Here is a 26,013-nt window from a genome sequence, read left to right on the forward strand (position 1 = left end):
CCAACTTTTCCAACTGGCCAGCTACCTTCAGGGATCTGTGGACAAGCAATCCCAGTTACCTTTGTTACTCTATACTTCTCAATGTCATACCAGTTGATGTGTATTCCCTTTCCTTGTTAGCCCTCCACAAATGCGCTATCACTAACATCTCTGGATTAAATTCCATTTGCCACTGCTCTACCCCCTTATCTGTTGATTGATATCTTCCTGGAGTCTCCAGCTTTCTTCTTCATTATCAACCCACTGCCTATTTTAATAACACCTGAAAACTTCGTAATCATAACACCTATATTCAAGTTTAGATCATTGATAAATACCATAAAAAGCAATGGATCTGGCACTGAAAACTGCAGAACCCCACTGGAATCATCCTTCCAGTCACAAAAACACCCATCAAACATTACCCTTTGCTTACTGCCTCTGAGCCAAATTTGGATCCAATATGCCACTTCGCCCTGAATCACATGGGCATTTACTTAGAAAATGCATAATCATTAAATGTTATCCTGCCTTCATGGGAAAACATCATTAATTGACTGATGATCTTCATTTGCACAACTAAAGAAATGTTAACTGAAGGAGAGTCCTTAATTGAATAACTTATCTGTGCTCTGCACTTTACCTCTGAATCCCTAAACCATTTTGGACAGTGTGCTTTAGAAGTCTGCTTCAAAATGTTCCTTGCAGGTAACATGTACATGGGACGTTGGAAACAGTGAGATAGACTGTAGTGCAAGGGACTGGTTATTGTGAAACAGCAAAGAAAATATACATTCTGGAAGAATACCATCGAAAAGAAGTGTGACCCTAACAGCCAAAAAGAAGATGAAGTGCTGAGCCCTTTTCAGCAAAAAATTCTTTTCCCAAGCATTTTTCTGACCGAATCTTCACAAAACAAAAATGATGCTTTTAAAGTCATTAAACCCGAATTTTCGTGCACCCAAATCTTCTGAATCAGATGCCTCTCGTTGTGCCGACTGAATCCATGTCCCTTTCGATATTCTGCTGACATGCACACTATTAAATGTGCCACTAACTTATACAATCAAAGAATAAGGGAATGGTTGCAGCCCGTCGAGCCCATGCCAACTCTCAACAAGTCTCACTCCCCTGTCATTTACACACAGCTGTGCAATTTTTTTCATTCGGATAATTATCCAACTCGTTTTGAAAGATAAGAATGAGTCTGACTCCACCGCCCTTTAGAGCAGTGTATTCCAGATTTTAACCACTTGCTGAGGAATGGCCACTCCTGTTCCTCTGTATAAAGGCAGAGAAACACGGGATCAATTCCTGCCACACTCACAACCTTGCTAAATTTCGCACCGTCATTCTATTCTCGTGACACAAGCTCCATAAGTGTAGTCCAGCTGTTGAGGTTAAAGCTCTGGTTATGTTCCCAACAATGCTGCTGCCAAAGCATTTCCGTAGTGTAGTGGTTATCACGTTCGCCTCACACGCGAAAGGTCCCCAGTTCCAAACCGGGCGGAAACATTATGCAAACGTGTTCAATTAATGATTAGCTAAAATTAAATCATTCATATTCGTGGTTCAATATTAACAGAGTGCAGAGTCTCACGATGCTGGTCCATTTGCTGATTTCTCTCTGCAGTTCTGTTCACACTCAAATTCTTCACAGTGTCTCTCACTCCCTCCCGTTTCCATCCCTGACGCTGGAGAAACCATATCTCAAAGCTGCACATTCCGTGCATTCTGGTCAGCTGTGAGCTTTTATTAAAGGATCCTGTCACGCCACCAAGCTTCACAACAGAAAATTAAAGCCACAAACAAACCCATCGACTAATCGCTCTTCCACAGCTCCAGAATGAGTGAGGGCGGGACAAGCCCTAACTTCCGCTCCCACACTCTCCAATCAGCCGCTGCCGGCGGAAAGCGGAGAATGCAGCATCAAACAGCGGTTTACCGCCCTTCACTGGGCTGCAAAATGCCACCGTTCGAGACAACGCTCCCCGTACACCGAACAGCAGCCTCATAAGATGCTTCATCTCAGCTTCCTGAGTTCGAGCCCCAGCTTGCACGAACACTTCTTCACTGGAAACACCATTAATTATCTGATTGCCACGTTTTGCATCATGAAAGTAATCCTAACCGATAATTATATAATCATAGAGGTTTACAGCATGGAAGGAGTCATTTAAACCCATCGTATCTGCACCGGCCAACAAATGCCCAGTTTTAGGTGTGTCCCCCTGCACCTTATTGCATTTCATGTGCACATCTAAGAACTTGTTAAATGTGGTGAGGGTTTCTGCCTGCACCACACTTTCAGGCAGTGAGTTTGAGACCCCCACAAACATCTGCAAGCAGAATGTTCACTTCAAATCCCCTTTAACCCTTACACTAATTAATTTAAATTATGCAGCCTGGTTGTTGACCACTCCGCTATGTGAAATAGACCCTTTTAAACAACAATATCTAGGCCCCTCCTATTTTTATACACCTCAATACTGTCGCCCATCAGCCTCCTCTGTTCCAAGGAAAACAAACCCATCCTATCCAATCTGTCCTCATAGCAAAGTTGCTCCACTGCTGGCAACAACTACGTAAAGCTCCTCTGTACCCTCTCCAGCGTATTCACGTCCTTCCTTCAATGCGGTGACTAGAACTGCACGCAGTCCTCCAGCTTTGGCCTAACCAGAATTTTATACAGTTCTAGCATAAACCACTTGCTGTTCTGTTCCTTGCTTCTGCCAATAAATGCAACCATTCCATATGACTTCTTAACCAACTTTTCCAACTGGCCAGCTACCTTCGGGGATCTGTGGACAAGCAATCCCAGTTACCTTTATCCTCTACACTTCTCAATGTCATACCAGTTGATGTGTATTCCCTTTCCTTGTTAGCCCTCCACAAATGCGCGATCTCTCACATCTCTGGATTAAATTCCATTTGCCACTGCTCTACCCCCTTATCAGTTGATTGATATCTTCCTGGAGTCTCCAGCTTTCTTCTTCATTATCAACCCACTGCCTATTTTAATAACACCTGAAAACTTCGTAATCATAACACCTATATTCAAGTTTAGATCATTGATAAATACCATAAAAAGCAATGGAACTGGCACTGAAAACTGCGGAACCCCACTGGAATCATCCTTCCAGTCACAAAAACACCCATCAAACATTACCCTTTGCTTACTGCCTCTGAGCCAAATTTGGATCCAATATGCCACTTCGCCCTGAATCACATGGGCATTTACTTAGAAAATGCATAATCATTGAATGTTATCCTGCCTTCATGGGAAAACTTCATTAATTGACTGATGATCTTCATTTGCACAACTAAAGAAATGTTAACTGAAGGAGAGTCCTTAATTGAATAACTTATCTGTGCTCTGCACTTTACCTCTGAATCCATAAACCATATTGGACAGTGTGCTTTAGAAGTCTGCTTCAAAATGTTCCTTGCTGGTAACATGTACATGGGACGTTGGAAACAGTGAGATAGACTGTAGTGCAAGGGACTGGTTATTGTGAAACAGCAAAGAAAATATACATTCTGGAAGAATACCATCGAAAAGAAGTGTGACCCTAACAGCCAAAAAGAAGATGAAGTTCTGAGCCCTTTTCAGCAAAAAATTCTTTTCCCAAACATTTTTCTGACCGAATCTTCACAAAACAAAAATGATGCTTTTAAAGTCATTAAACCCGAATTTTCGTGCACCCAAACCTTCTGAATCAGATGCCTCTCGTTGTGCCGACTGAATCCATGTCCCTTTCAATATTCTGCTGACATGCACACTATTAAATGTGCCACTAACTTATACAATCAAAGAATAAGGGAATGGTTGCAGCCCGTCGAGCCCATGCCAACTCTCAACAAGTCTCACTCCCCTGTCATTTACACACAGCTGTGCAATTTTTTTCATTCGGATATTTATCCAACTCGTTTTGAAAGATAAGAATGAGTCTGACTCCACCGCCCTTTAGAGCAGTGTATTCCAGATTTTAACCACTTGCTGAGGAATGGCCACTCCTGTTCCTCTGTATAAAGGCAGAGAAACACGGGATCAATTCCTGCCACACTCACAACCTTGCTAAATTTCGCACCGTCATTCTATTCTCGTGACACAAGCTCCATAAGTGTAGTCCAGCTGTTGAGGTTAAAGCTCTGGTTATGTTCCCAACAATGCTGCTGCCAAAGCATTTCCGTAGTGTAGTGGTTATCACGTTCGCCTCACACGCGAAAGGTCCCCAGTTCCAAACCGGGCGGAAACATTATGCAAACGTGTTCAATTAATGATTAGCTAAAATTAAATCATTCATATTCGTGGTTCAATATTAACAGAGTGCAGAGTCTCACGATGCTGGTCCATTTGCTGATTTCTCTCTGCAGTTCTGTTCACACTCAAATTCTTCACAGTGTCTCTCACTCCCTCCCGTTTCCATCCCTGACGCTGGAGAAACCATATCTCAAAGCTGCACATTCCGTGCATTCTGGTCAGCTGTGAGCTTTTATTAAAGGATCCTGTCACGCCACCAAGCTTCACAACAGAAAATTAAAGCCACAAACAAACCCATCGACTAATCGCTCTTCCACAGCTCCAGAATGAGTGAGGGCGGGACAAGCCCTAACTTCCGCTCCCACACTCTCCAATCAGCCGCTGCCGGCGGAAAGCGGAGAATGCAGCATCAAACAGCGGTTTACCGCCCTTCACTGGGCTGCAAAATGCCACCGTTCGAGACAACGCTCCCCCTACACCGAACAGCAGCCTCATAAGATGATTCATCTTAGCTTCCTGAGTTCGAACCCCAGCTTGCACGAACACTTCTTCACTGGAAACACCATTAATTATCTGATTGCCACGTTTTGCATCATGAAAGTAATCCTAACCGATAATTATATAATCATAGAGGTTTACAGCATGGAAGGAGTCATTTAAACCCATCGTATCTGCACCGGCCAACAAATGCCCAGTTTTAGGTGTGTCCCCCTGCACCTTATTGCATTTCATGTGCACATCTAAGAACTTGTTAAATGTGGTGAGGGTTTCTGCCTGCACCACACTTTCAGGCAGTGAGTTTGAGACCCCCACAAACATCTGCAAGCAGAATGTTCACTTCAAATCCCCTTTAACCCTTACACTAATTAATTTAAATTATGCAGCCTGGTTGTTGACCACTCCGCTATGTGAAATAGACCCTTTTAAACAACAATATCTAGGCCCCTCCTATTTTTATACACCTCAATACTGTCGCCCATCAGCCTCCTCTGTTCCAAGGAAAACAAACCCATCCTATCCAATCTGTCCTCATAGCAAAGTTGCTCCACTGCTGGCAACAACTACGTAAAGCTCCTCTGTTCCCTCTCCAGCGTATTCACGTCCTTCCTTCAATGCGGTGACTAGAACTGCACGCAGTCCTCCAGCTTTGGCCTAACCAGAATTTTATACAGTTCTAGCATAAACCACTTGCTGTTCTGTTCCTTGCTTCTGCCAATAAATGCAACCATTCCATATGACTTCTTAACCAACTTTTCCAACTGGCCAGCTACCTTCGGGGATCTGTGGACAAGCAATCCCAGTTACCTTTATCCTCTACACTTCTCAATGTCATACCAGTTGATGTGTATTCCCTTTCCTTGTTAGCCCTCCACAAATGCGCGATCTCTCACATCTCTGGATTAAATTCCATTTGCCACTGCTCTACCCCCTTATCAGTTGATTGATATCTTCCTGGAGTCTCCAGCTTTCTTCTTCATTATCAACCCACTGCCTATTTTAATAACACCTGAAAACTTCGTAATCATAACACCTATATTCAAGTTTAGATCATTGATAAATACCATAAAAAGCAATGGATCTGGCACTGAAAACTGCGGAACCCCACTGGAATCATCCTTCCAGTCACAAAAACACCCATCAAACATTACCCTTTGCTTACTGCCTCTGAGCCAAATTTGGATCCAATATGCCACTTCGCCCTGAATCACATGGGCATTTACTTAGAAAATGCATAATCATTGAATGTTATCCTGCCTTCATGGGAAAACATCATTAATTGACTGATGATCTTCATTTGCACAACTAAAGAAATGTTAACTGAAGGAGAGTCCTTAATTGAATAACTTATCTGTGCTCTGCACTTTACCTCTGAATCCATAAACCATATTGGACAGTGTGCTTTAGAAGTCTGCTTCAAAATGTTCCTTGCTGGTAACATGTACATGGGACGTTGGAAACAGTGAGATAGACTGTAGTGCAAGGGACTGGTTATTGTGAAACAGCAAAGAAAATATACATTCTGGAAGAATACCATCGAAAAGAAGTGTGACCCTAACAGCCAAAAAGAAGATGAAGTGCTGAGCCCTTTTCAGCAAAAAATTCTTTTCCCAAACATTTTTCTGACCGAATCTTCACAAAACAAAAATGATGCTTTTAAAGTCATTAAACCCGAATTTTCGTGCACCCAAACCTTCTGAATCAGATGCCTCTCGTTGTGCCGACTGAATCCATGTCCCTTTCAATATTCTGCTGACATGCACACTATTAAATGTGCCACTAACTTATACAATCAAAGAATAAGGGAATGGTTGCAGCCCGTCGAGCCCATGCCAACTCTCAACAAGTCTCACTCCCCTGTCATTTACACACAGCTGTGCAATTTTTTTCATTCGGATATTTATCCAACTCGTTTTGAAAGATAAGAATGAGTCTGACTCCACCGCCCTTTAGAGCAGTGTATTCCAGATTTTAACCACTTGCTGAGGAATGGCCACTCCTGTTTCGATGTATAAAGGAAGAGAAACACGGGATCAATTCCTGCCACACTCACAACCTTGCTAAATACAGCACCGTCATTCTATTCTCGTGACACAAGCTCCATAAGTGTAGTCCAGCTGTTGAGGTTAAAGCTCTGGTTATGTTCCCAACAATGCTACTGCCACAGCGTTTCCGTAGTGTAGTGGTTATCACGTTCGCCTCACACGCGAAAGGTCCCTGGTTCGAAACCGGGCGGAAACATTATGCAAAGGTGTTCAATTTATGATTAGATAAAATTAAATCATTCATATTAGTGGTACAATTATAACAGAGTGCAGTGTCTCACGATGCTGTTCCATTTGCTGATTTCTCTCTGCAGTTCTGTACACACTCAAATTCTGCACAGTGTCTCCCACTCCCTCCCGTTTCCAGCCCTGACGCTGGAGAAACCATATCTCAAAGCTGCACATTCCGTGCATTCAGGTCAGCTGTCAGCTTTTATTAAAGGATCCTGCCACGCCACCAAGCTTCACAACAGAAAATTAAAGCCACAAACAAACCCATCGACTAATCGCTCTTCCCCAGCTCCAGAATGAGTGAGGGCGGGACAAGCCCTAACTTCCGCTCCCACACTCTCCAATCAGCCGCTGCCGGCGAAAAGCGGAGAATGCAGCATCAAACAGCGGTTTACCGCCCTTCACTGGGCTGCAAAATGCCACCGTTCCAGACAACGCTCCCCGTGCTCCGAACAGCAGCCTCATAAGATGCTTCATCTCAGCTTCCTGAGTTCGAGCCCCAGCTTGCACGAACACTTCTTCACTGGAAACAGCATTAATTATCTGATTCCCACGTTTTGCATCATGAGAGTAATCCTAACCGATAATTATATAATCATAGAGGTTTACAGCATGGAAGGAGTCATTTACGCCCAACGTATCTGCACCGGCCAACAAATGCCCAGTTTTAGGTGTGTCCCCCTGCACCTTATTGCATTTCATGTGCACATCTAAGAACTTGTTAAATGTGGTGAGGGTTTCTGCCTGCACCACACTTTCAGGCAGTGAGTTTGAAACCCCCACAAACATCTGCATGCAGAATGTTCACTTCAAATCCCCTTTAACCCTTACACTAATTACTTTTAAATTATGCAGCCTGGTTGTTGACCACTCCACTATGTGAAATAGACCCTTTTAATCAACAATATCTAGGCCTCTCCTATTTTTATACACCTCAATGCGGTCGCCCATCAGCCTCCTCTGTTCCAAGGAAAACAAACCCATCCTATCCAATCTGTCCTCATAGCAATGTTGCTCCACTCCCGGCAACATCTACGTAAATCTCCTCTGTACCCTCTCCAGCGTATTCACGTTCTTCCTTCAATGCGGTGACCAGAACTGCACGCAGTACTCCAGCTGTGGCCTAACCAGAATTTTATACAGTTCTAGCACAACCCACTTGCTGTTCTGTTCCTTGCTTCTGCCAATAAATTCAATCATTCCATATGACTTCTTAATCAACTTTTCCAACTGGTCAGCTACTTTCAGGGATCTGTGGACAAGCAATCCCAGTTACCTTTGTTCCTCTACACTTCTCAATGTCATACCAGTTGATGTGAATTCCCTTTCCTTGTTAGCCCTCCACAAATGCGCGATCTCTCACATCTCTGGATTAAATTCAATTTGCCACTGCTCTACCCCCTTATCAGTTGATTGATATCTTCCTGGAGTCTCCAGCTATCTTCTTCATTATCAACCACACTGCCTATTTTAATAACACCTGAAAACTTCGTAATCATAACACCTATATTCAAGTTTAGATCATTAATAAATACCATAAGAAGCAATGGATCTGGCACTGAAAACTGTGGAACCCCACTGGAAACATCCTTCCAGTCACAAAAACACCCATCAAACATTACCCTTTGCTTCCTGCCTCTGAGCCAAATTTGGATCCAATTTGCCACTTCGCCTTGAATCACATGGGCTTTTACTTAGAAAATGCATAATCATTAAATGTTATCCTGCCTTCATGGGAAAACATCATTAATTGACTTATGATCTTCATTTGCACAACTAAAGAAATGTTAACTGAAGGAGAATCCTTAATTGAATAACTTATCTGTGCTCTGCACTTTACCTCTGAATCCATAAACCATTTTGGACACTGTGCTTTAGAAGTCTGCTTCAAAATGTTCATTGCTGGTAACATGTATATGAGACGTTGGAAACAGTGAGATAGACTGCAGTGCAAGGGACTGGTTATTGTGAAACAGCAAAGAAAATATACATTCTGGAAGAATACCATCGAAAAGAAGTGTGGCCCTAACAGCCAAAAAGAAGATGAAGTGCTGAGCCCTTTTCAGCAAAAAATTCTTTTTGAAACATTTCTCTGACCGAATCTTCACAAAAGAAAAATGATGCTTTTAAAGTCATTAAACCCGAATTTTCATGCACCGGAATCTTCTGAATCAGATGCCTCTCGTTGTGCCAACTGAATCCATGTCCCTTTCAATATTCTGCTGACATGCACACTATTAAATGTGCCACTAACTTATAGAATCAAAGCATAAGGGAATGGATGCAGCCCGTCGAGCCCATGCCAACTCTCAACAAGTCTCACTCCCCTGTCATTTACCCACAGCTGTGCAATTTTTTTCATTCGGATACTTATCCAACTCCGTTTTGAAAGATAAGATTGAGTCTGACTCCACCACCCTTTAGAGAAGTGTATTCCAGATTCTAACCACTTGCTGAGGAATGGCCACTCCTGTTCCTATGTATAAAGGCAGATAAACACGGGATCAATTCCTGCCACACTCACAACCTTGCTAAATATCGCACCGTTATTCTATTCTCGTGACACAAGCTCCAGAAGTGTAGTCCAGCTGTTGAGGTTAAAGCTCTGGTTATGTTCCCAACAATGTTACTGCCACAGCGTTTCCGTAGTGTAGTGGTTATCACGTTCGCCTAACACGCGAAAGGTCCCCGGTTCGAAACCGGGCGGAAACATTATGCAAACGTGTTCAATTCATGATAAGATAAAATTGAATCATTCATATTAGTGGTTCAATGTTAACAGAGTGCAGTGTCTCACGATGCTGTTCCATTTGCTGATTTCTCTCTGCAGTTCTGTTCACACTCAAATTCTACACAGTGTCTCTCACTCCCTCCCGTTTCCAGCCCTGACGCTGGAGAAACCATATCTCAAAGCTGCACATTCCGTGCATTCAGGTCAGCTGTGAGAGATTATTAAAGGATGCTGCCACGCCACCACGCTTCACAACAGAAAATTAAAGCCACAAACAAACCCATCGACTAATCGCTCTTCCCCAGCTCCAGAGTGAGTGAGGGCGGGACAAGCCCTAACTTCCGCTCCCACACTCTCCAATCAGCCGCTGCCGGCGGAAAGCGGAGAATGCAGCATCAAACAGCGGTTTACCGCCCTTCACTGGGCTTCAAAATGCCACCGTTCGAGACAATGCTCCACCTGCTCCGAACAACAGCCTCACAAGATGCTTGATCTCAGCTTCCTGAGTTCGAGCCCCAGCTTGCACGAACACTTCTTCACTGGAAACACCATTAATTATCTGATTGCCACGTCTTGCATCATGAAAGTAATCCTAACCGATAATTATATAATCATAGAGGTTTACAGCATGGAAGGAGTCATTTAAGCCCATCGTATCTGCACCGGCCAACAAATGCCCAGTTTTAGGTGTGTACCCCTGCACCTTATTGCATTTCTTGTGCACATCTAAGAACTGGTTAAATGTGGTGAGGGTTTCTGCCTGCACCACACTTTCAGGCAGTGAGTTTGAGACCCCCACAAACATCTGCATGCAGAATGTTCACTTCAAATCCCCTTTAACCCTTACACTAATTACTTTTAAATTATGCAGCCTGGTTGTTGACCACTCCACTATGTGAAATAGACCCTTTTAATCAACAATATCTAGGCCCCTCCTATTTTTATACACCTCAATGCTGTCGCCCATCAGCCTCCTCTGTTCCAAGGAAAACAAACCCATCCTATCCAATCTGTCCTCATAGCAAAGTTGCTCCACTCCCGGCAACATCTACGTAAATCTCCTCTGTACCCTCTCCAGCGTATTCACGTTCTTCCATCAATGCGGTAAACAGAACTGCACGCAGTACTCCAGCTGTGGCCTAACCAGAATTTTATACAGTTCTAGCATAACCCACTTGCTGTACTCTTCCTTGCTTCTGCCAATAAATGCAACCATTCCATATGACTTCTTAACCAACTTTTCCAACTGGCCAGCTACCTTCAGGGATCTGTGGACAAGCAATCCCAGTTACCTTTTATTCCTCTACACTTCTCAATGTCATACCAGTTGATGTGTATTCCCTTTCCTTGTTAGCCCTCCACAAATGCGCGATCTCTCACATCTCTGGTTTAAATTCAATTTGCCACTGCACTACCCCCTTATCAGTTGATTGATGTCTTCCTGGAGTCTCCAGCTTTCTTCTTCATTATCAACCACACTGCCTATTTTAATAACACCTGAAAACTTCGTAATCATAACACCTATATTCAAGTTTAGATCATTGATAAATACCATAAAAAGCAATGGATCTGGCACTGAAAACTGTGGAACCACACTGGAAACATCCTTCCAGTCACAAAAACACCCATCAAACATTACCCTTTGCTTCCTGCCTCTGAGCCAAATTTGGATCCAATTTGCCACTTCGCCCTGAATCACATGGGCTTTTACTTAGAAAATGCATAATCATTAAATGTTATCCTGCCTTCATGGGAAAACATCATTAATTGACTGATGATCTTCATTTGCACAACTAAAGAAATGTTATCTGAAGGAGAATCCTTAATTGAATAACTTATCTGTGCTCTGCACTTTACCTCTGAATCCATAAACCATTTTGGACACTGTGCTTTAGAAGTCTGCTTCAAAATGTTCATTGCTGGTAACATGTACATGAGAGGTTGGAAACAGTGAGATAGACTGCAGTGCAAGGGACTGGTTATTGTGAAACAGCAAAGAAAATATACATTCTGGAAGAATACCATCGAAAAGAAGTGTGGCCCTAACAGCCAAAAAGAAGATGAAGTGCTGAGCCCTTTTCAGCAAAAAATTCTTTTTCAAACATTTCTCTGACCGAATCTTCACAAAAGAAAAATGATGCTTTTAAAGTCATTAAACCCGAATTTACATGCACCGGAATCTTCTGAATCAGATGCCTCTCGTTGTGCCGACTGAATCCATGTCCCTTTCAATATTCTGCTGACATGCACACTATTAAATGTGCCACTAACTTATAGAATCAAAGAATAAGGGAATGGATGCAGCCCGTCGAGCCCATGCCAACTCTCAACAAGTCTCACTCCCCTGTCATTTACCCACAGCTGTGCAATTTTTTTCATTCGGATACTTATCCAACTCCGTTTTGAAAGATAAGATTGAGTCTGACTCCACCGCCCTTTAGAGAAGTGTATTCCAGATTCTAACCACTTGCTGAGGAATGGCCACTCCTGTTCCTATGTATAAAGGCAGAGAAACACGGGATCAATTCCTGCCACACTGACAACCTTGCTAAATATAGCACCGTCATTCTATTCTCGTGACACAAGCTCCAGAAGTGTCGTCCAGCTGTTGAGGTTAAAGCTCTGGTTATGTTCCCAACAATGTTACTGCCACAGCGTTTCCGTAGTGTATTGGTTATCGCGTTCGCCTAACACGCGAAAGGTCCCCGGTTCGAAACCGGGCGGAAACATTATGCAAACGTGTTCAATTCATAATAAGATAAAATTAAATCATTCATATTAGTGGTTCAATGTTAACAGAGTGCAGTGTCTCACGATGCTGTTCCATTTGCTGATTTCTCTCTGCAGTTCTGTTCACACTCAAATTCTACACAGTGTCTCTCACTCCCTCCCGTTTCCAGCCCTGACGCTGGAGAAACCATATCTCAAAGCTGCACATTCCGTGCATTCAGGTCAGCTGTGAGAGATTATTAAAGGATCCTGCCACGCCAACACGCTTCACAACAGAAAATTAAAGCCACAAACAAACCCATCGACTAATCGCTCTTCCCCAGCTCCAGAGTGAGTGAGGGCGGGACAAGCCCTAACTTCCGCTCCCACACTCTCCAATCAGCCGCTGCCGGCGGAAAGCGGAGAATTCAGCATCAAACAGCGGTTTACCGCCCTTCACTGGGCTTCAAAATGCCACCGTTCGGGACAACGCTCCACCTGCTCCGAACAACAGCCTCACAAGATGCTTGATCTCAGCTTCCTGAGTTCGAGCCCCAGCTTGCACGAACACTTCTTCACTGGAAACACCATTAATTATCTGATTGCCACGTTTTGCATCATGAAAGTAATCCTAACCGATAATTATATAATCATAGAGCTTTACAGCATGGAAGGAGTCATTTAAGCCCATCGTATCTGCACCGGCCAACAAATGCCCAGTTTTAGGTGTGTACCCCTGCACCTTATTGCATTTCATGTGCACATCTACGAACTGGTTAAATGTGGTGAGGGTTTCTGCCTGCACCACACTTTCAGGCAGTGAGTTTGAGACCCCCACAAACATCTGCATGCAGAATGTACACTTCAAATCCCCTTTAACCCTTACACTAATTACTTTTAAATTATGCAGCCTGGTTGTTGACCACTCCACTATGTGAAATAGACCCTTTTAATCAACAATATCTAGGCCCCTCCTATTTTTATACACCTCAATGCTGTCGCCCATCAGCCTCCTCTGTTCCAAGGAAAACAAACCCATCCTATCCAATCTGTCCTCATAGCAAAGTTGCTCCACTCCCGGCAACATCTACGTTAATCTCCTCTGTACCCTCTCCAGCGTATTCACGTTCTTCCATCAATGCGGTAAACAGAACTGCACGCAGTACTCCAGCTGTGGCCTAACCAGAATTTTATACAGTTCTAGCATAACCCACTTGCTGTACTCTTCCTTGCTTCTGCCAATAAATGCAACCATTCCATATGACTTCTTAACCAACTTTTCCAACTGGCCAGCTACCTTCAGGGATCTGTGGACAAGCAATCCCAGTTACCTTTGTTCCTCTACACTTCTCAATGTCATACCATTTGATGTGTATTCCCTTTCCTTGTTAGCCCTCCACAAATGCGCGATCTCTCACATCTCTGGTTTAAATTCAATTTGCCACTGCACTACCCCCTTATCAGTTGATTGATATCTTCCTGGAGTCTCCAGCTTTCTTCTTCATTATCAACCACACTGCCTATTTTAATAACACCTGAAAACTTCGTAATCATAACACCTATATTCAAGTTTAGATCATTGATAAATACCATAAAAAGCAATGGATCTGGCACTGAAAACTGTGGAACCACACTGGAGACATCCTTCCAGTCACAAAAACACCCATCAAACATTACCCTTTGCTTCCTGCCTCTGAGCCAAATTTGGATCCAATTTGCCACTTCGCCCTGAATCACATGGGCTTTTACTTAGAAAATGCATAATCATAAAATGTTATCCTGCCTTCATGGGAAAACATCATTAATTGACTGATGATCTTCATTTGCACAACTAAAGAAATGTTATCTGAAGGAGAATCCTTAATTGAATAACTTATCTGTGCTCTGCACTTTACCTCTGAATCCATAAACCATTTTGGACACTGTGCTTTAGAAGTCTGCTTCAAAATGTTCATTGCTGGTAACATGTACATGAGACGTTGGAAACAGTGAGATAGACTGCAGTGCAAGGGACTGGTTATTGTGAAACAGCAAAGAAAATATACATTCTGGAAGAATACCATCGAAAAGAAGTGTGGCCCTAACAGCCAAAAAGAAGATGAAGTGCTGAGCCCTTTTCAGCAAAAAATTCTTTTTCAAACATTTCTCTGACCGAATCTTCACAAAAGAAAAATGATGCTTTTAAAGTCATTAAACCCGAATTTACATGCACCGGAATCTTCTGAATCAGATGCCTCTCGTTGTGCCGACTGAATCCATGTCCCTTTCAATATTCTGCTGACATGCACACTATTAAATGTGCCACTAACTTATAGAATCAAAGAATAAGGGAATGGATGCAGCCCGTCGAGCCCATGCCAACTCTCAACAAGTCTCACTCCCCTGTCATTTACCCACAGCTGTGCAATTTTTTTCATTCGGATACTTATCCAACTCTGTTTTGAAAGATAAGATTGAGTCTGACTCCACCGCCCTTTAGAGAAGTGTATTCCAGATTCTAACCACTTGCTGAGGAATGGCCACTCCTGTTCCTATGTATAAAGGCAGATAAACACGGGATCAATTCCTGCCACACTCACAACCTTGCTAAATATAGCACCGTCATTCTATTCTCGTGACACAAACTCCAGAAGTGTAGTCCAGCTGTTGAGGTTAAAGCTCTGGTTATGTTCCCAACAATGTTAATGCAACAGCGTTTCCGTAGTGTAGTGGTTATCACGTTCGCCTAACACGCGAAAGGTCCCCGGTTCGAAACCGGGCGGAAACATTATGCAAACGTGTTCAATTAATGATTAGATAAAATTAAATCATTCATATTAGTGGTTCAATATTAACAGAGTGCAGTGTCTCACGATGCTGTTCCATTTGCTGATTTCTCTCTGCAGTTCTGTTCACACTCAAATTCTACACAGTGTCTCTCACTCCCTCCCGTTTCCAGCCCTGACGCTGGAGAAACCATATCTCAAAGCTGCACATTCCGTGCATTCAGGTCAGCTGTGAGAGATTATTAAAGGATGCTGCCACGCCACCACGCTTCACAACAGAAAATTAAAGCCACAAACAAACCCATCGACTAATCGCTCTTCCCCAGCTCCAGAGTGAGTGAGGGCGGGACAAGCCCTAACTTCCGCTCCCACACTCTCCAATCAGCCGCTGCCGGCGGAAAGCGGAGAATGCAGCATCAAACAGCGGTTTACCGCCCTTCACTGGGCTGCAAAATGCCACCGTTCGAGACAACGCTCCCCGTGCTCCGAACAGCAGCCTCACAAGATGCTTCATCTCAGCTTCCTGAGTTCGAGCCCCAGCTTGCACGAACACTTCTTCACTGGAAACACCATTAATTATCTGATTGCCACGTTTTGCATTATGAAAGTAATCCTAACCGATAATTATATAATCATAGAGGTTTACAGCATGGAAGGAGTCATTTAAGCCCATCGTATCTGCACCGGCCAACAAATGCCAAGTTTTAGGTGAGCACCCCTGCACCTTATTGCATTTCATGTGCACGTCTCAGAACTTGTTAAATGTGGTGAGGGTTTCTGCCTGCTTCAAAATGTTCATTGCTGGTAACATGTACATGGGAAGTTGGAAACAGTGAGATAGACCGTAGTGCAAGGGACTGATTATTGTGAAACAGCAAAGAAAATATACATTCTGGAAGAATACCATCCAAAAGAAGTGTGACCCGAACAGCCAAAAAGAAGATGAAGTGCTGAGCCCTTTTCAGCAAAAAATTATTTTCCCAAACATTTCTCTGACCGAATCTTCACAAAACAAAAATGATGCTTTTAAAGTCATTAAACCCGAATTTTAGTGCAACCGAATCTTCTGAATCAGATGCCTCTCGTTGTGCCTACTGAATCCATGTCCCTTTCAATATTCTGCTGACATGCACACTATTAAATGTGCCACTAACGTATACAATCAAAGAATAAGGGAATGGTTGCAGCCCGTCGAGCCCATGCCAACTTTCAACAAGTCTCACTCCCCTGTCATTTACCCACAGCTGTGCAATTTTTTGCATTCGGATACTTATCCAACTCCGTTTTAAAAGATAAGATTGAGTCTGACTCCACCGCCCTTTAGAGCAGTGTATTCCAGATTCTAACCACTTGCTGAGGAATGGCCACTCCTGTTCCTATGTATAAAGGCAGAGAAACACGTGATCAATTCCTGCCACACTCACAACCTTGCTAAATATCGCACCGTTATTCTATTCTCGTGACACAAGCTCCAGAAGTGTAGTCCAGCTGTTGAGGTTAAAGCTCTGGTTATGTTCCCAACAATGTTACTGCCGCAGCGTTTCCGTAGTGTAGTGGTTATCACGTTCGCCTCACACGCGAAAGGTCCCCGGTTCGAAACCGGGTGGAAACATTATGCAAAAGTGTTCAATTAATGATTCGATAAAATTAAATCATTCATATTAGTGGTTCAATATTAACAGAGTGCAGTGTCTCACGATGCTGTTCCATTTGATGATTTCTCTCTACAGTTCTGTTCACACTCAAATTCTACACAGTGTCTCTCACTCCCTCCCGTTTCCAGCCCTGACGCTGGAGAAACCATATCTCAAAGCTGCACATTCCGTGCATTCAGGTCAGCTGTGAGAGATTATTAAAGGATCCTGCCACGCCACCACGCTTCACACCAGAAAATTAAAGCCACAAACAAACCCATCGACTAATCGCTCTTCCCCAGCTCCAGAGTGAGTGAGGGCGGGACAAGCCCTAACTTCCGCTCCCACACTCTCCAATCAGCCGCTGCCGGCGGAAAGCGGAGAATGCAGCATCAAACAGCGGTTTACCGCCCTTCACTGGGCTGCAAAATGCCACCGTTCGAGACAACGCTACCCGGACACCGAACAGCAGCCTCATAAGATGCTTCATCTCAGCTACCTGAGTTCGAGCCCCAGCTTGCACGAACACTTCTTCACTGGAAACACCATTAATTATCTGATTGCCACGTTTTGCATCATGAAAGTAATCCTAACCGATATTTATATAATCATAGAGGTTTACAGCATGGAAGGAGTCATTTAAGCCCATCGTATCTGCACCGGCCAACAAATGCCCAGTTTTAGGTGTGTACCCCTGCACCTTATTGCATTTCATGTGCACATCGAAGAACTTGTTAAATGTGGTGAGGGTTTCTGCCTGCACCACACTTTCAGGCAGTGAGTTTGAGACCCCCACAAATATCTGCATGCAGAATATTCACTTCAAATCCCCTTTAACCCTGACACTAAATACTTTTAAATTATGCAGCCTGGTTGTTGACCACTCCACCATGTGAAATAGACCCTTTTAATCAACAATATCTAGGCCCCTCCTATTTTTATACACCTCAATGCTGTCGCCCATCAGCCTCCTCTGTTCCAAGGAAAACAAACCCATCCTATCCAATCTGTCCTCATAGCATAGTTGCTCCACTCCCGGCAACATCTACGTAAATCTCCTCTGTACCCTCTCCAGCGTATTCACGTTCTTCCATCAATGCGGTGAACAGAACTGCACGCAGTACTCCAGCTGTGGCCTAACCAGAATTTTATACAGTTCTAGCATAACCCACTTGCTGTTATGTTCCTTGCTTCTGCCAATAAATGCAACCATTCCATATGACTTCTTAACCAACTTTTCCAACTCGCCAGCTACCTTCAGGGATCTGTGGACAAGCAATCCCAGTTGCCTTTGTTCCTCTACACTTCTCAATGTCATACCAGTTGATGTGTATTCTCTTTCCTTGTTAGCCCTCCACAAATGCGCGATCTCTCACATCTCTGGATTAAATTCCATTTGCCACTGCTCTACCCCCTTATCAGTTGATTGATATCTTCCTGGAGTCTCCAGCTTTCTTCTTCATTATCAACCACACTGCCTATTTTAATAACACCTGAAAACTTCGTAATCATAACACCGATATTCAAGTTTAGATCATTGATAAATACCATAAAAAGCAATGGATCTGGCACTGAAAACTGTGGAACCCCACTAGAAACATCCTTCCAGTCACAAAAACACCCATCAAACATTACCGTTTGCTTCCTGCCTCTGAGCCAAATTTGATCAATTTGCCACTGCGCCCTGAATCACATGGGCTTTTACTTAGAAAATGCATAATCATTAAATGTTATCCTGCCTTCATGGGAAAACATCATTAATTGACTGATGATCTTCATTTGCACAACTAAAGAAATGTTAACTGAAGGAGAGTCCTTAATTGAATAACTTATCTGTGCTCTGCACTTTACCTCTGAATCCATAAACCATTTTGGACAGTGTTCTTTAGAAGTCTGCTTCAAAATGTTCCTTGCTGGTAACATGTACATGGGACGTTGGAAACAGTGAGATAGACTGTAGTGCAAGGGACTGGTTATTGTGAAACAGCAAAGAAAATATACATTCTGGAAGAATACCATCGAAAAGAAGTGTGGCCCTAACAGCCAAAAAGAAGATGAAGTGCTGAGCCCTTTTCAGCAAAAAAATCTTTGCCCAAACATTTCTCTGACCGAATCTTCACAAAACAAAAATGATGCTTTTAAAGTCATTAAACCCGAATTTTCGTGCACCCGAATTTTCTGAATCAGATGCCTCTCGTTGTGCCGACTGAATCCATGTCCCTTTCAATATTCTGCTGACATGCACACTATTAAATATGCCACTAACTTATAGAATCAAAGAATAAGGGAATGTTTGCAGCCCGTCGAGCCCATGCCAACTCTCAACAAGTCTCACTCCCCTGTCATTTACCCACAGCTGTGCAATTTTTTTCATTCGGATACTTATCCAACTCCGTTTTGAAAGATAAGATTGAGTTTGACTCCACCGCCCTTTAGAGCAGTGTATTCCAGATTCTAACCACTTGCTGAGGAATGGCCACTCCTGTTCCTATGTATAAAGGCAGAGAAACACGGGATCAATTCCTGCCTCACTCACAACCTTGTTAAATACAGCACCGTCATTCTATTCTCGTGACACAAGCTCCAGAAGCGTTGTGCAGCTGTTGAGGTTAAAGCTCTGGTTATGTTCCCAACAATGTTGCTGGCACAGCGTTTCCGTAGTGTAGTGGTTATCACGATCGCCTCACACGCGAAAGATCCCCGGTTCGAAACCGGGCGGAAACATTATGCAAACGTGTTCAATTAATGATTAGATAAAATTAAATCATTCATATTATTGGTTCAATATTAACAGAGTGCAGTGTCTCACGATGCTGGTCCATTTTCTGATTTCTCTCTACAGTTCTGTTCACACTCAAATTCTACACAGTGTCTCTCACTCCCTCCCGTTTCCAGCCCTGACGCTGGAGAAACAATATCTCAAAGCTGCACATTCCGTGCATTCAGGTCAGCTGTGAGAGATTATTAAAGGATCCTGCCACGCCACCACGCTTCACAACAGAAAATTAAAGCCACAAACAAACCCATCGAATAATCGCTCTTCCCCAGCTCCAGAGTGAGTGAGGGCGGGACAAGCCCAAACTTCCGCTCCCACACTCTCCAATCAGCCGCTGCCGGCGGAAAGCGGAGAATGCAGCATCAAACAGCGGTTTACCGCCCTTCACTGGGCTGCAAAATGCCACCGTTCGAGACAACGCTCACCGTACACCGAACAGCAGCCTCATAAGATGCTTCATCTCAGCTTCCTGACTTCGAGCCCCAGCTTGCACGAACACTTCTTCACTGGAAACACCATTAATTATCTGATTGCCACGTTTTGCATCATGAAAGTAATCCTTACCGATAATTATATAATCATAGAGGTTTACAGCATGGAAGGAGTCATTTAAGCCCATCGTATCTGCACCGGCCAACAAATGCCCAGTTTTAGGTGTGTCCCCCTGCACCTTATTGCATTTCATGTGCACATCTCAGAACTTGTTCAATGTGGTGAGGGTTTCTGCCTGCACCACACTTTCAGGCCGTGAGTTTGAGACCCCCACAAACATCTGCATGCAGAATGTTCACTTCAAATCCCCTTTAACCCTTACACTAATTTCTTTTAAATTATGCAGCCTGGTTGTTGACCACTCCACTATGTGAAATAGACCCTTTTAATCAACAATATCTAGGCCCCTCCTTTTTATTTACACCTTAATGCTGTCGCCCATCAGCCTCCTCTGTTCCAAGGAAAACAAACCCATCCGATCCAATCTGTCCTCAGAGCAAAGTTGCTCCACTCCCGGCAACATCTACGTAAATCTCCTCTGTACCCTCTCCAGCGTATTCACGTCCTTCCTTCAATGCGGTGACTAGAACTGCACGCAGTACTCCAGCTGTGGCCTAACCAGAATTGTATACAGTTCTAGCAAAACCCACTTGCTGTTCTGTTCCTTGCTTCTGCCAATAAATGCAACCATTCCATATGACTTCTTAACCAACTTTTCCAACTGACCAGCTACCTTCAGGGATCTGTGGACAAGCAATCCCAGTTACCTTTGTTCCTCTACACTTCTCAATTTCATACCAGTTGATGTATATTCCCTTTCCTTGTTAGCCCTCCACAAATGCGCGATCTCTCACATCTCTGGATTAAATTCCATTTGCCACTGCTCTACCCCCTGATCAGTTGATTGATATCTTCCTGGAGTCTCCAGCTTTCTTCTTCATTATCAATCACACTGCCTATTTTAATAACACCTGAAAACTTCGTAATCATAACACCTATATTCAAGTTTAGTTCATTGATAAATAGCATAAAAAGCAATGGATCTGGCACTGAAAACTGTGGAACCCCACTGGAAACATCCTTCCAGTCACAAAAACACCCATCAAACATTACCCTTTGCTTCCTGCCTCTGAGCCAAATTTGGATCCAATTTGCCACTTCGCCCTGAATCACATGGGCTTTTACTTCGAAAATGCATCATCATTAAATGTTATCCTGCCTTCATGGGAAAACATCATTTATTGACTGATGATCTTCATTTGCACAACTAAAGAAATGTTAACTGAAGGAGAGTCCTTAATTGAATAACTTAGCTGTGCTCTGCACTTTACCTCTGAATCCATAAACCATTTTGGACACTGTGCTTTAGAAGTCTGCTTCAAAATGTTCATTGCTGGTAACATGTACATGAGACGTTGGAAACAGTGAGATAGACTGTAGTGCAAGGGACTGCTTATTGTGAAACAGCAAAGAAAATATGCATTCTGGAAAAATAACATCGAAAAGAAGTGTGGCCCTAACAGCCAAAAAGAAGATGAAGTGCTGAGCCCTTCTCAGGAAAAACTTCTTTTCCCAAACATTTCTCTGACCGAATCTTCACAAAACAAAAATTATGCTTTTAAAGTCATTAAACCCGAATTTCCGTGCACCCGAATCTTCTGAATCAGATGCCTCTCGTTGTGCCGACTGAATCCATGTCCCTTTCAATATTCTGCTGACATGCACACTATTAAATGTGCCACTAACTTATAGAATCAAAGAATAAGGGAATGGTTGCAGCCCGTCGAGCCCATGCCATCTCTGAACAAGACTCACTCCCCTGTCATTTACCCACAGCTGTGCAACTTTTTTTCATTCGGATATTGATCCAACTCCGTTTTGAAAGATAAGATTGAGTCTGACATTCCCGCCCTTTAGAGCAGTGTATTCCAGATTCTAACCACTTGCTGAGGAATGGCCACTCCTGTTCCTATGTATAAAGGCAGAGAAACACGGGATCAATTCCTGCCTCACTCACAACCTTGCTAAATATAGCACCGTCATTCTATTCTCGTGACACAAGCTCCTGAAGCGTAGTCCAGCTGTTGAGGTTAAAGCTCTGGTTATGTTCCCAACAATGTTACTGGCACAGCGTTTCCGTAGTGTAGTGGTTATCACGTTCGCCTCACACGCGAAAGATCCCCGGTTCGAAACCGGGCGGAAACATTATGCAAACGTGTTCAATTAATGATTAGATAAAATTAAATCATTCCTATCAGTGGTTCAATATTAACAGATTGCAGTGTCTCACGATGCTGTTCCATTTGCTGATTTCTCTCTGCAGTTCTGCACAAACTCAAATTCGACACAGTGTCTCTCACTCCCTCCCGTTTCCAGCCCTGACGTTGGAGAAACCATATCTCAAAGCTGCACATTCCGTGCATTCAGGTCAGCTGTGAGAGATTATTAAAGGATCCTGCCACGCCGCCACGCTTCACAACAGAAAATGAAAGCCACAAACAAACCCATCGACTAATCGCTCTTCCCCAGCTCCAGAGTGAATGAGGGCGGGACAAGCCCTCACTTCCGCTCCGACACTCTCCAATCAGCCGCTGCCGGCGCAATGCGGAGAATGCAGCATCAAACAGTGGTTTACCACCCTTCACTGGGCTGCAAAATGCCACCGTTCGAGACAACGCTCCCCGTACACCGAACAGCAGCCTCATAAGATGCTTCATCTCAGCTTCCTGAGTTCGAGCCCAAGCTTGCACGAACACTTCTTCACTGGAAACACCATTAATTATCTGATTGCCACGTTTTGCATCATGAAAGTAATCCTAACTGATAATTATATCATCATAGAGGCTTACAGCATGGAAGGAGTCATTTAATCCCATCGTATCTGCACCGGGCAACGAATGCCCAATGTGAGGTGTGCACACCTGCACCTTATTGCATTTCATGTGCACATCTAAGAACTTGTTAAATGTGGTGAGGCTTTCTGCCTGCACCACACTTTCAGGCAGTGAGTTTGAGACCCCACAAAGATCTGCATGCAGAATGTTCACTTCAAATCCCCTTTAACACTTACACTAATTACTTTTAAATTATGCAGCCTGGTTGTTGACCACTCCACTTTGTGAAATAGACCCTTTTAATCAACAATATCTAGGCCCCTCTTATTTTTATACACCTCAATGCTGTCGCCCATCAGCCTCCTCTGTTCCAAGGAAAACAATCCCATCCTATCCAATCTGTCATCATAGCAAAGTTGCTCCACTCCCGGCAACATCTACGTAAATCTCCTCTGTACCCTCTCCAGCGTATTCACGTTCTTCCTTCAATTCGGTGACCAGAACTGCACGGCTGTGTGGCCTAATCAGAATTTTATACAGTTCTAGCATAACCCACTTGCTGTTCTGTTCCTTGCTTCTGCCAATAAATGCAACCATTCCATATGACTTCTTAACCAACTTTTCCAACTGGCCAGCTACCTTCAGGGTTCTGTGGACAAGCAATCCCAGTTACCTTTGTTCCTCTACACTTCTCAATGTCATACCAGTTGATGTGTATTCCCTTTCCTTGTTAGCCCTCCACAAATGCGCGATCTCTCACATCTCTGGATTAAATTCCATTTGCCACTGCTCTACCCCCTTATCAGTTGATTGATATCTTCCTGGAGTCTCCAGCTTTCTTCTTCATTATCAACCACACTGCCTATTTTAATAACACCTGAAAATCTCGGAATCATAACATCTATATTCAAGTTTCGATCATTGATAAATACCATAAAAAGCAATGGATCTGGCACTGAAAACTGTGGAACCCCACTGGAAACATCCTTCCAGTCACAAAAACACCCATCAAACATTACCCTTTGCTTCCTGCCTCTGTGCCAAATTTGGATCCAATTTGCCACTTCGCCCTGAATCACATGGGCTTTTACTTAGAAAATGCATAATCATTAAATGTTATCCTGCCTTCATGGGCAAACATCATTAATTGACTGATGATCTTCATTTGCACAACTAAAGAAATGTTAACTGAAGGAGAATCGTTAATTGAATAACTTATCTGTGCTCTGCACTTTACCTCTGAATCCATAAACCATTTTGGACACTGTGCTTTAGAAGTCTGTTTAAAAATGTTCCTTGCTGGTAACATGTACATGGGACGTTGGAAACAATGAGATAGACTGTAGTGCAAGGGACTGGTTATTGTGAAACAGCAAAGAAAATATACATTCTGGAAGAATACCATCGAAAGGAAGTGTGGCCCTAACAGCCAAAAAGAAGATGAAGTGCTGAGCCCTTTTCAGCAAAAAATTCTTTTCCCAAACATTTCTCTGACCGAATCTTCACAAAACAAAAATGATGCTTTTAAAGTCATTAAACCCGAATTTACGTGCACCCGAATCTTCTGAATCAGATGCCTCTCGTTGTGCCGACTGAATCCATGTCCCTTTCAATATTATGCTGACATGCACACTATTAAATGTGCCACTAACTTATAGAATCAAAGAATAAGGGAATGGTTGCAGCCCGTCGAGCCCATGCCAACTCTCAACAAGTCTCACTCCCCTGTCATTTACCCACAGCTGTGCAATTTTTTTCAGTCGGATACTTATACAACTCCCTTTTGAAAGATAAGATTGAGTCTGACTCCACCGCCCTTTGGAGCAGTGTGTTCCAGATTCTAACCACTTGCTGAGGAATGGCCACTCCTGTTCCTATGTATAAAGGCAGAGAAACACGGGATCAATTCCTGCCACACGAACAACCTTGCTAAATATAGCACCGTTATTCGATTCTCGTGACACAAGCTCCAGAAGTGTAGTCCAGCTGTTGAGGTTAAAGCTCTGGTTATGTTCCCAACAATGTTACTGCAACAGCGTTTCCGTAGTGTAGTGTTTATCACATTCGCCTAACATGCGAAAGGTCCCCGGTTCGAAACCGGGAGGAAATATTATGCAAACATGTTCAATTAATGACAAGATAAAATTAAATCATTCATATTAGTGGTTCAATGTTAACAGAGTGCAGTGTCTCACGATGCTGTTCCATTTGCTGATTTCTCTCTGCAGTTCTGTTCACACTCAAATTCTACACAGTGTCTCTCACTCCCTTCCGTTTCCAGCCCTGACGCTGGAGAAACCATATCTCAAAGCTGCACATTCCGTGCATTCAGGTCAGCTGTGAGAGATTATTAAAGGATCCTGCCACGCCACCACGCTTCACAACAGAAAATTAAAGCCACAAACAAACCAATCGACTAATCGCTCTTCCCCAGCTCCAGATTGAGTGAGGGCGGGACAAGCCCTAACTTCCGCTCCCACACTCTCCAATCAGCCGCTGCCGGCGGAAAGCGGAGAATGCAGCATCAAACAGCGATTTACCGCCCTTCACTGGGCTGCAAAATGCCACCGTTCGAGACAACGCTCCCCGTACACCGAACAGCAGCCTCATAAGATGCTTCATCTCAGCTTCCTGAGTTCGAGCCCCAGCTTGCACGAACACTTCTTCACTGGAAGCACCATTAATTATCTGATTGCCACGTTTTGCATCATGAAAGTAATCCTAACCGATAATTATATAATCATAGAGGTTTACAGCATGGAAGGAGTCATTTAAGCCCATCGTATCTGCACCGGCCAACAAATGCCCAGTTTTAGGTGTGTACCCTGCACCTTATTGCATTTCATTTGCACATCTAAGAACTTGTTAAATGTGGTGAGGGTTTCTGCCTGCACCACACTTACAGGCAGTGAGTTTGAGACCCCCACAAACATCTGCATGCAGAATGTTCACTTCAAATCCCCTTTAACCCTTACACTAATTACTTTTAAATTATGCAGCCTGGTTGTTGACCACTCCACTCTGTGAAATAGACCCTTTTAATCAACAATATCTA

General features: G+C 43.4%; 10 non-coding genes across 10 annotated transcripts; all 10 read left to right on the forward strand.

Moving 5' to 3' along the window:
• The first annotated feature begins 1,421 nt into the window (after window positions 1-1,421).
• trnav-cac (transfer RNA valine (anticodon CAC)) lies at window positions 1,422-1,494 on the forward strand. Its single transcript has one exon. It is a non-coding gene; the product is annotated as a tRNA-Val (tRNA).
• Window positions 1,495-4,165: 2,671 nt separating this feature from the next.
• On the forward strand, window positions 4,166-4,238 carry trnav-cac (transfer RNA valine (anticodon CAC)). Its single transcript has one exon. It is a non-coding gene; the product is annotated as a tRNA-Val (tRNA).
• Window positions 4,239-6,909: 2,671 nt separating this feature from the next.
• trnav-cac (transfer RNA valine (anticodon CAC)) lies at window positions 6,910-6,982 on the forward strand. Its single transcript has one exon. It is a non-coding gene; the product is annotated as a tRNA-Val (tRNA).
• Window positions 6,983-9,656: 2,674 nt separating this feature from the next.
• Window positions 9,657-9,729, forward strand: trnav-aac (transfer RNA valine (anticodon AAC)). Its single transcript has one exon. It is a non-coding gene; the product is annotated as a tRNA-Val (tRNA).
• Window positions 9,730-12,404: 2,675 nt separating this feature from the next.
• trnav-aac (transfer RNA valine (anticodon AAC)) lies at window positions 12,405-12,477 on the forward strand. Its single transcript has one exon. It is a non-coding gene; the product is annotated as a tRNA-Val (tRNA).
• A 2,674-nt stretch (window positions 12,478-15,151) lies between these two features.
• On the forward strand, window positions 15,152-15,224 carry trnav-aac (transfer RNA valine (anticodon AAC)). The gene has a single exon. It is a non-coding gene; the product is annotated as a tRNA-Val (tRNA).
• Window positions 15,225-16,761: 1,537 nt separating this feature from the next.
• On the forward strand, window positions 16,762-16,834 carry trnav-cac (transfer RNA valine (anticodon CAC)). Its single transcript has one exon. It is a non-coding gene; the product is annotated as a tRNA-Val (tRNA).
• Window positions 16,835-19,507: 2,673 nt separating this feature from the next.
• Window positions 19,508-19,580, forward strand: trnav-cac (transfer RNA valine (anticodon CAC)). The gene has a single exon. It is a non-coding gene; the product is annotated as a tRNA-Val (tRNA).
• A 2,676-nt stretch (window positions 19,581-22,256) lies between these two features.
• Window positions 22,257-22,329, forward strand: trnav-cac (transfer RNA valine (anticodon CAC)). Its single transcript has one exon. It is a non-coding gene; the product is annotated as a tRNA-Val (tRNA).
• Window positions 22,330-24,995: 2,666 nt separating this feature from the next.
• trnav-aac (transfer RNA valine (anticodon AAC)) lies at window positions 24,996-25,068 on the forward strand. Its single transcript has one exon. It is a non-coding gene; the product is annotated as a tRNA-Val (tRNA).
• The last annotated feature ends 945 nt before the right edge of the window (window positions 25,069-26,013 follow it).

Source organism: Pristiophorus japonicus, chromosome 3 (assembly GCF_044704955.1).
Source record: "Pristiophorus japonicus isolate sPriJap1 chromosome 3, sPriJap1.hap1, whole genome shotgun sequence".
In the NCBI taxonomy this organism is placed as follows: domain Eukaryota; kingdom Metazoa; phylum Chordata; class Chondrichthyes; family Pristiophoridae; genus Pristiophorus; species Pristiophorus japonicus.